Genomic DNA, 9,970 nt, shown 5'->3' on the forward strand with positions numbered 1-9,970 from the left:
AAATGATACGTGGGAACGACGACCATACTTAACATTGAGTACGCCACCAAACAGCAGCTTTAACTATACGCCGAAAAAAATAGAGACGACGTAAAAGAATGCGACGGCCTCTCGTACGTTCGTGGATCGTCGGATCGTCGGAAATAGCTAATTTGCATACTCGACGCGGAAAACGATGGGAACGCCACCCAGCGGACGCCAAAGAATTGCATCTTAGATCCGAAGGCGTACGATCTAACCCAGATGCCGTCGTATCTTGTTTTGAGGATTCAAAACAAAGATACGACGCGGGAAATTTGAAAGTACGCCGGCGTATCAGTAGATACGCCGGCGTACTCACTTTGTGGATCTGCCCCCTTGCATTTTGACTTTTGAATGTCTTTGCCACATTCATTAAGTCAAATCTGGTAGGGCAGATATACTGGAGACAGGGTCTTAATGGGACAATGATAAATCTGTATGTAATTGGGTTTTACAAAACCAGTTTCATGCTTTCTGTTTCATACTTTGTATGTAAAGCAAAAGGGTCCACTGTTTTTCTTGGTGATCGCCTTATGTCTATTTGGATTTAAGGACGCAATAAGCTCAGCATTTTAACTCTGTGTACTGATCCTGCTGCTGGGGTATATCCAGTATGCTGTCAAGGAAATGTTATATGATCAAGGGCAGGTGGCATATGCCTTTTTTTTTTTGTATTCACAATGAATATACATCCATGAGCTGAAAAAATCAGGTCCAATGTACATATTTAAGGGTAACTCTACTTTCATGGAAAAATATAGCAAATAATAAATCTAGTATATACAATTGCTACACAAACCATATTGTAAATTAATGTTATTAACCCCTTCCCGCCTGGCCTATTGTAATATGATGGCCGAGCGGGAGCCCTGTTTTCCTGGGAGGACATGCTTTGGAGTGATCTGTGTCCACTGAACACAGACAAATCATTGTACCGGCCCGCTGCTGGTACCATGTGATCGCTGTGGTTAATCCCAGCAGATCACACTTATACACAATGACTTGTACACAAATTCATGCCATTCATTGTGTACTACTGTATTGTGATGAGCTCTGTGACTGGTCACAGTGATCACATGGTACAAGCAGGGTCAATCACAGCCCATCTGTACCATGTGATTAGTTGTGACCAATCACAGCTAATCGCAGTGGTAAAAAATGAATGAATAGTTTTAATTCAGAACAATTGTTGCTTATACCTATAAAATTCACAGTTATAAGCTATCCTAGTATGTAAAAAAAAAAAATCCTGATAATTTCCCCAGAGCAGTACAGTGTTACTAACACTGTATTGCTCTGATCACTGTATGGAAAAAAAAAGAAAAGAATATGTAGTAAAAAAGATACTGTCACCAGTCACTTTCCCTGAACACTGCCACACCAGTTAAATGAGGACGCTTTACTGTACTTATGAAGGATGATAAAAAAATTAGATTTTTTTTTGGAATTTCTTCTATTTCCAAAGATTTGACAAAAAATGACAACTTCATAAAACTCGCCATGCTTCTTACTAAATATCTCGGACTGTCTACTGTCCAAAAAAAGGGTTTGGAGAATATTCTACTATCCTGGCATTTTTCGGCCTCATGAAATGAGATAGGCCATCAGTACATCAGTATTGATTTTCAGATGTACAGTGGGGAAAATAATTATCTGATCCCCTGCAGATTTTGTAAGTTTGCCCACTTAAAAAGAAATGAAGAGTCTATAATTGTTATCATAGGTGTATTTTAAATGATAGAGACAGAATATCACCCAAAAATCCAGAAAAAAAAAAACCCCACATTAAATAAATGTTATAAATTGAGTTCTGTTCAGTGAGTAAAATAAGTATTTTATCCCCTACCAACCAACAATCATTTTGGCTCCCACAGACTAGCTATAGTATGTGCTTATGTGGTACACAAATTAGTCCTGTCAATTTAAGAAGATGCTTCTAACGACAACTTGTTATGTGTATAAAAGACACCTTTCCTCAGAATCTTTCTTTCATTCGAACCTCACCAACATGGGCAAGACCAAAGAGCTGTCAAAGGACATCAGGGACAAGATCGTAGACCTCCACAAGGCTGGAATGGGCTACAAGACCATCAGCAAGAAGCTTGTTGAGAAGGAGACAACTGTTGGAGTGATTATTTGCACATGGACGAAATACAAAATAACTATCAATCACTCTAGGTCTGGAGCTGACTATAACCCTCATGCCTTGTACACACGACCGTTTTTCACGACGAGAAAACTGCCATTTTTTATATTGGTCGTGAAAACCTGTTGTGTGTATGCTCCCTAGCAGTTTTCTTGACAAAAAAACTGCCTGCAAAAAAAATGAAACCAGCTCTCTTTTTTCTCGTTGTGTTTCCCGTCAGTTTTTTTTTCTCGTCACGAAAAGCGGTCTTGTGTTTGCTTTTTCTGAGGGGAAAAAAAACTTGCATGCTCAGAATCAAGTATGCAGCCCAAAAGCAGCCCAAAGGGTGGCCCCATTTGAAAGGAACTTCCCCTTTATAGTCCCGTCATATGTGTTGTACGTCACTGCGCTTTGGTCGGACAGTTTTTTGCATGAACGTGTGTATGCAAGTCAGGCTGGAGAGGAATCACGTCGGGAAAAACATTGTTTTTTTCCTGCCGAAAAAAATGGTCGTGTGTACGAGACAAAAGGCTGCATTCACACTCCAGCGATTTGAATCGCGTGCAGATTTGCCTTAAATCTGCTCGCAATTTTAAAGTGCTGATGTGTGATTGGCAAATCGCGGGACTCGCATTTGACATGCCATTCATTTGAATTTCACCTCAAATCGTGGCGCGGGTCTGCTACGATAAATCACGCTGCAATCGCAGCAACACGCATGTCGCCAGAAAGTAGTTCCTGAACTTTTTTGGGGCGAAATGCTTCCTGCGATGCATGTTGCAGCGATGGCAGTGCGATTTATCACGCGACAATTGTAGCAGATCCACACCATGATTTGATGTGTCATTCAAATGAATGGTATGTCAAATGCAAGACCCGCGATTTTCCATTCACACATCAACGCTTTCAAATCGCGGGCAGATCCACGAAAAATCTGCCCGTGATTCAAAACGCTGAAGTGTGAATGCAACCTAAGAACACTATCCCTACAGTCAAGCACGGAAGTGTAAACATTATGCTCCCCCTTTCCCCCTCCACCAAATGGTTTGAACCAGTGCACACAGTAAGGTTCATAAAAAAATGTATAAGCGAGTTTGGGGTGAAGGAACTGGCCTGCACAGAGTCTGGACCTCAACCCGATTGTTGTTATTCATCCAAAAGATGTTTTATTGGGTTGAGGTTAGGACTCTGTGTAGGCCAGTCAAGTTCCTCCAGCCCAAACTCGCTCATCCATGTTTTTATGGACCTTGTTTTGTGCACTGGTTCAAATCATTTGGTGGAGGGGGGATTATGGTGTGGGGTTGTTTTTCAGGTGTTGGACTTGGCCCCTTTGTTCCAGTAAAGGAAACTCTTAAGGCATCAGCAGACCAATATATTTTGGACAATTTCATGCTCCCAACTTTGTGGGAACAATTTTGGGATGTCCCCTTCCTATTCCAACATTTGGGATGAAAAAGAGCAGAGACTGCGAGCCAGGCCTTCTCGTCCAACATTAATGCCTGACCTCACAAATGTGCTTCTGGAAAAATGGTCAAACATTCCCATAGACACACTCCTAAACTTTGTGGACAGCCATCCCAGAAGAGTTGAAGCTGTTATAGCTGCAAAGGGTGGGCCAACTCAATATTGAACTCTGCAGACTAAAGCCGTGCACACACGATCGGTTTGTCTGATGAAAACAGACCGATGGACTAAGTCACGTGGCAAGTGACGCAACGTGTAGGGGAGGAGCCTGCCGTGACGAGACCATGGGAGTTCCCGAGTGAGGATCTCATGCGCTGTTACTGAGCGGCTTTATTAAAGAGGGGAATCCGTGAGTGTGTCAGCCGTTAGATAGAGCATTGTTGATTCACCTGGTTGGTACAATATTATGCTATGGTGTGTCTCTCTCTCTCCCCCTTTTTTCACATCTCATCGTGATCTGTGTGGAGCGGAGGTGGAGCTGATGTATCGCACATAATCTAAGGCTGTTGGTTTTTTGATCTCATACAATCTAAGGCTGTTTTTCTACGATCAATTGACTATTAACCCATTGGTGGTATCAAGTATGCTCATGGATACTAATGTGGAGAGCGTTTCTCTGTGATATTGCTCTTATGTGGACTCAAGTATAATTTAATGAATTATTGTTTTCACTTATACGTTGGTGATACACACACTCTTTGTTTGACACACATTTTTTGTTGATGCTATGTCACTGTCATAGCCCAATTGTATCTATCCCTGTGGATACATCATTATCATTAATTGATTATTATTGATTGCACCTGATTATTTGTATTGGTATCACATCATTAGTTGTTTTTAGCGCAATTTTTATTACTTTTTCAATGTTTATTTTGGTTGGGTCACCATTTCACATATTGCAGCTTCTTACATTTGGTTATTAATTGTGTGGTGTGATTTAGATTGTAGTAGCGCTGTAGTATTTTATTTTTCAACTTCATACTTAACATTGAGTACGCCTCATATAGCAGGGGTAACTATACGCCGAAAATAGCCTTACGGAAACGACGTAAAAAAATGCACCGGCCGGACGTACGTTCGTGGATCGCCGTATCTAGCTAATTTGCATACTCGACGCGGAAATCTACGGAAACGCCACCTAGCGGCCAGCGTAAATATGCACCTTGGATCCGACGGCGTACTAAGATGTACGCCAGTCCGATCTAGCACAGCTTCAGGCGTATCTTGTTTTGTGGATACAAAACAAAGATACGCCGGAGCAAATTAGAAGTTACAAGGCGTATCAATAGATACGCCAGAGTAACTCGTTTTTGGATCTGGCCCACAGTCTTTACAGGAACATTTTAATCAAAGTCTTTCTGTCAACAATCATTTTATATTTAAGTGTGTTGTTTTTTTGTTTTTTTTTGTTGGTTGAACTGGATGGACTTTTTTAACCAGATTGACTATGTAACTTTATTTCTAGCATATCAACAGTTCATTTTCTGTACCTGCAATGCGTGCAAAGGGATATAACATGGGGAAATATGCATGTATTACAGAGATGGATTCAATCTTTTTTTAGATTTTGCCTTGACATAGATAATATTTGAATGTGTCATAGAAACATTTCACAGTATAACAGATTTATTTCTGCTGTAGGCTGGCATTTTTACAGTGAATTCTGCTGATTGCAGACATCAGAAGTACTCTAGCCTACGCAATCACTCATTATACCATTTCTGCTCTATGGTCAACATCGCCATGCTGACACTCTCACCCCTTTTCACACGGGGTTTTAGTCAATTTTCCAATAGCGCAAAGGGTTATTATAGCAATCAGATATATAACAAAAGCGCAAATCAATATCATTTTCCTGGGGTTGCAATAGGGAGAACACAACATGTAACAATCGGTGACAAAGAAAAATATTCTGCAACTTGGGCCAATGTGCAGTTGGACGTGGTCTGGGAACGAAACGGGGGAGCAAATTGGGGGCCAGTCTTTGAGAATGTTCAAGGTAGTTGCACTGTGACCTGTTCCAATCCTTGGATTAAGTCCTCCAGTTGTGCGGCTTGTTGGTCCCTCCTTTTCTGCTCTTCTGTTGGTGCCTCTGAAGTTGGAAGGGGAAAAAGGGGGGTCGTCTTTATCAGGGATGCACGGATCCATTGTGGTCCCTGGGAAGTAAGTACAGCCGTTCTGGAGACCTTTTTCTACTTCGTGTGGGCTGGTGTAAACGGGTCCTATATGTCTTCTCACTGCGAGTTGTTCTTTTAGGACTTTGTCTCCCGGTATGACCCGGTGGGTCGGATCTGTGGAAAGAGGAGGAAAGGTGACAGCCACTGCTTCATAATTTTCACTAAGTGTACTTACCAGATCTTTCACGTACTTTTCCTGTAAAGAATATAAGTTAGGATCCTGCCTAGGGTTCCTATCCTCTCTGTACCATTTCTTCTTCTGAATGGGCTTTCTCATTAAAGTTCATTTCTTGAACTAGGGGTGTTTCTGATTTGGTATAGTATCGAGGGTAAGTGTACTAACCAGTCTTTTAAAGTTCCTTGCGTGGCTTTCCTATTTGCAATGGACATCCCACCTAGGAATGATTCCCTGCATCCACGATGACCAAAAGGTATTCTTGCTCTGTCCCTTTCTTTGGCATGTGGGTGAAATCCAGGGGCGTTGCTAGGTGCCAAAAAGGCCAGGGGCTTCAGCCCGACGCCAAGACGGCACCGGGGGGGAGGTGTGGGCGCGTTCGGTGGAGTGGCGCAGGGTGACCTACCTGATGCACATACCCTGACCTACATGAGTGTGTGTGTTAGTACACAAACTGACATAACCTGCATACACTAACAGTGACATGACCTGACTACACTGATGACCTGACTACACTGACCTGACCTCACTGACCTGCATACACTGGCCTGACCTGACTACACTGACCTGACCTGCATACACTGACCTGACTACACTGACCTGACTACACTGACCTGTCCTGCATACACTGACCTGTCCTGCATACACTGACCTGTCCTCACTGACCTGACTAGACTGACCTGATCACACTGACATGACCTGACTACCCTGACCTGATCACACTGACATGACTACCCTGACCTGACTGACCTGACCTGCATACACTGACCTGACCTGCATACACTCACCTGACTAGACTGACTTGATCACACTGACATAACCTGACTAGACTGACCTGATCAAACTGACATGACCTGACTACCCTGACCTGACCTGACTTACATGAGTGTGTGTGTTAGTACACAAACTGACATAACCTGCATACACTAACAGTGACATGACCTGACTACACTGATGACCTGACTACACTGACCTGACCTCACTGACCTGCATACACTGACCTGACCTGACTACACTGACCTGACCTGCATACACTGACCTGACTACACTGACCTGAGTACACTGACCTGTCCTGCATACACTGACCTGTCCTGCATACACTGACCTGTCCTCACTGACCTGACTAGACTGACTTGATCACACTGACATGACCTGACTACCCTGACCTGATCACACTGACATGACTACCCTGACCTGACCTGCATACACTGACCTAACCTGCATACACTGACCTGACTAGACTGACTTGATCACACTGACATGACCTGACTAGACTGACCTGATCACACTGACATGACCTGACTACCCTGACCTGACCTGACTGACCTGACCCGACTACACTGACCAGACTACACTGACCTGACCTGACCTCACTGACCTGACTACACTGACCTGTCCTGCATACACTGACCTGCATACACTGACCTGACTACACTGACTTGACCTGACTACACTGACCTCACTGACCTGACTACATTGACCTCACTGACCTGACTACACTGACCTCACTGACCTGACTACACTGACCTCACTGACCTGACTACACTGACCTGTCCTGCATACACTGACCTGACTACACTGACCTGAACTGCATACACTGACCTGACTACACTGACCTGACCTGACTACACTGACCTGCATACACTGACGGTAGTGACCTGACCTATATACACTGACCTACCTACACTCATGGTAGTGACCTGACCTATATACACTGACCTACCTCACATACACTAACCTACCTACACTGACGGTAGTGACCTGATCTATATACACTGACCTACCTGACATACACTGACGGTAGTGACCAGACCTATATACACTGACCTATATACATACACATTTTATTTATATATATATATATATATATATATATATATATATATATATATATATTGGTGAAGAAGCTGAAGGACCACTTTAATGTGAATCGAAAAATTAAAAAGATTTGCATTCTTTTATGCTCCTTCCAGAAGATGCACTTGCTTCCAGCTATAACAAACATAATTTTACTTCCAAGCATGAGGATTTTATTGTTCACAACTGGCTGTCTAAGGAAACATGTGGATGTGCTGATCAAAAGAAAACAAGGGACTCTGGACATTTGCAGCTTCTCTTATCGCATTTTGTGTATGTAAACATATGAATGCTCACAACTCATTACTTAGCATTACAGTATATCCCAATCTTCTGGAGTAAACTGTGCATCACAGTCAGTTTCCCACTTGTTCCTATAAGGAAGCTCACTAGAAAAATAGGAAGCTACTGCAGCTTTATAGAGGTCTGAAGAGAGGACATACATTGCTTTTATGAAAATGTACTCTCTTATTCTTAGTAAAGTGCTGTTGATAATGCATTTGGCCTTTGTTCCCTTTTTTCATGTTGTGCACAGTATCAGACAAGAAGTAGAACTGCACAATCTACCTGTGATTTTATAGATTTCTTCTATACATTGAGCAGGGGCGTCGGGAGGCCCGGGCTACTGGCTGGACCCCCGAATGGGTCATTCCGGAATCAGTGGAGGAGCGGGTAGAAGAAATGAGGACTGGAGCCTGGAGGGTAGGGGGTAGGAGAGCTGAGGAGCCTGAGGAGAGGAGAGGAGAGCCGCCCGCCCGAGCGCCTGCGGCGCCTATGATGGACGTCACACGTCCTGCGGCGCGGTATTGGAGCAGTGGGACGTCCATCACAGGTTCCAGAAGGCGGGACCTGCTGCTATGGCACTCGGCTGTACTCGACAGGACTTGGTTCGGCGGCGCTCGGGAACAGATCGTTCCCGGCGGTCGCCGCTTGGCTCGGGGTTTCACCTTGTGTGGTATGTTTGCATGTGATGTGATGTGATGATACATGTGATGCACCGCGACACATATGCTTTTAACAAAGCATCCTTCAGAAAAATGTGTTCTGCCAACCTCTATGACCTACCCCATGGTATTGGGCCATAAACAAAGATGCACTAGTTGCGGGGGTGCATCATGTCCTGTCTTCCCCTCTTCGAAGAAAAGTCCATTCATGTCTTTTCAGAGCCAGTCCCCGCCCAAACCTTTAAATCTTTCATGTGTCCGGAGATCTAATAATGAATAATCTAGCAGTGCTATTTTAGGTGTTTAGTACTGGCATTTGGCTATGTGCTGGCTGCTTTAGTAGCTGATTCTGCACTGCAATGTACTCTAAAAACAGCAGAATCTACAAAACCCTTGTGTATATCAGGAAAATCAGTGGAAGTCATAAATGACCTGGGACAAATGTCCCGTTGAGCAATGTGTATACAGTCATGCTGTGACACTACCTTACCCTGTTCTCCTATTTAATCCCAAAAAGGCATTTAAAATCCTAGCCTTTGGAATAACTCCATATCCGCCCAAACTTTGAGCAGACATGGGTGTGAATATTTTAGGTAACATTATAGTTGGTCCGCCCAGGGTAAATGATGTTGACATCCCCTACCACCATCGCTCAGGAGGTATACCCTGAACCTGAACCACTCTTGGAAAAAAGACCCCACAGGGCAAAGCTCTCCACCATGTTCTTTTTGTTGAGGACACCTGCCATAGTCCTACAATTGTCCCCTGCATACAAACATAACGAGGAGGCCAAATCTGGGTGCTACAACCACAGCACTATTCAGATACCTTCACTTGGGCACCCGGATATATCTCTCATATTTCTGGAAGGGAGGTTCAGCCTTTGGTAACACCTTTGGTAGCAGGTAAGACAAGAAGTGGTATATTATAATACCAACTGTGGTGAACTTTGTCTCTTAGACTATGTTCATTCACCAGGGCAGCCATAACTGCTTGTGACTGAAGACACGTTCCATGTGTCAGGCTGCAGGGCTGTGGAGGGGTCAGAATCCTAGTGGGGGGGGCGTCAGGGGTGCTGCGGAGGGGCCCGAGTGGCTGACAGACATAAAAGATCACATTGATTCCGAAGATGCCCCCTGCGGACCACTTGTTCTTCTCGTTCTGGGGTCCTTAAAGTTGAATTGTTAAAAATTCTATATGGGTT

The sequence above is a fragment of the Rana temporaria genome, chromosome 1 (assembly GCF_905171775.1).
Source record: "Rana temporaria chromosome 1, aRanTem1.1, whole genome shotgun sequence".
Taxonomy (NCBI): domain Eukaryota; kingdom Metazoa; phylum Chordata; class Amphibia; order Anura; family Ranidae; genus Rana; species Rana temporaria.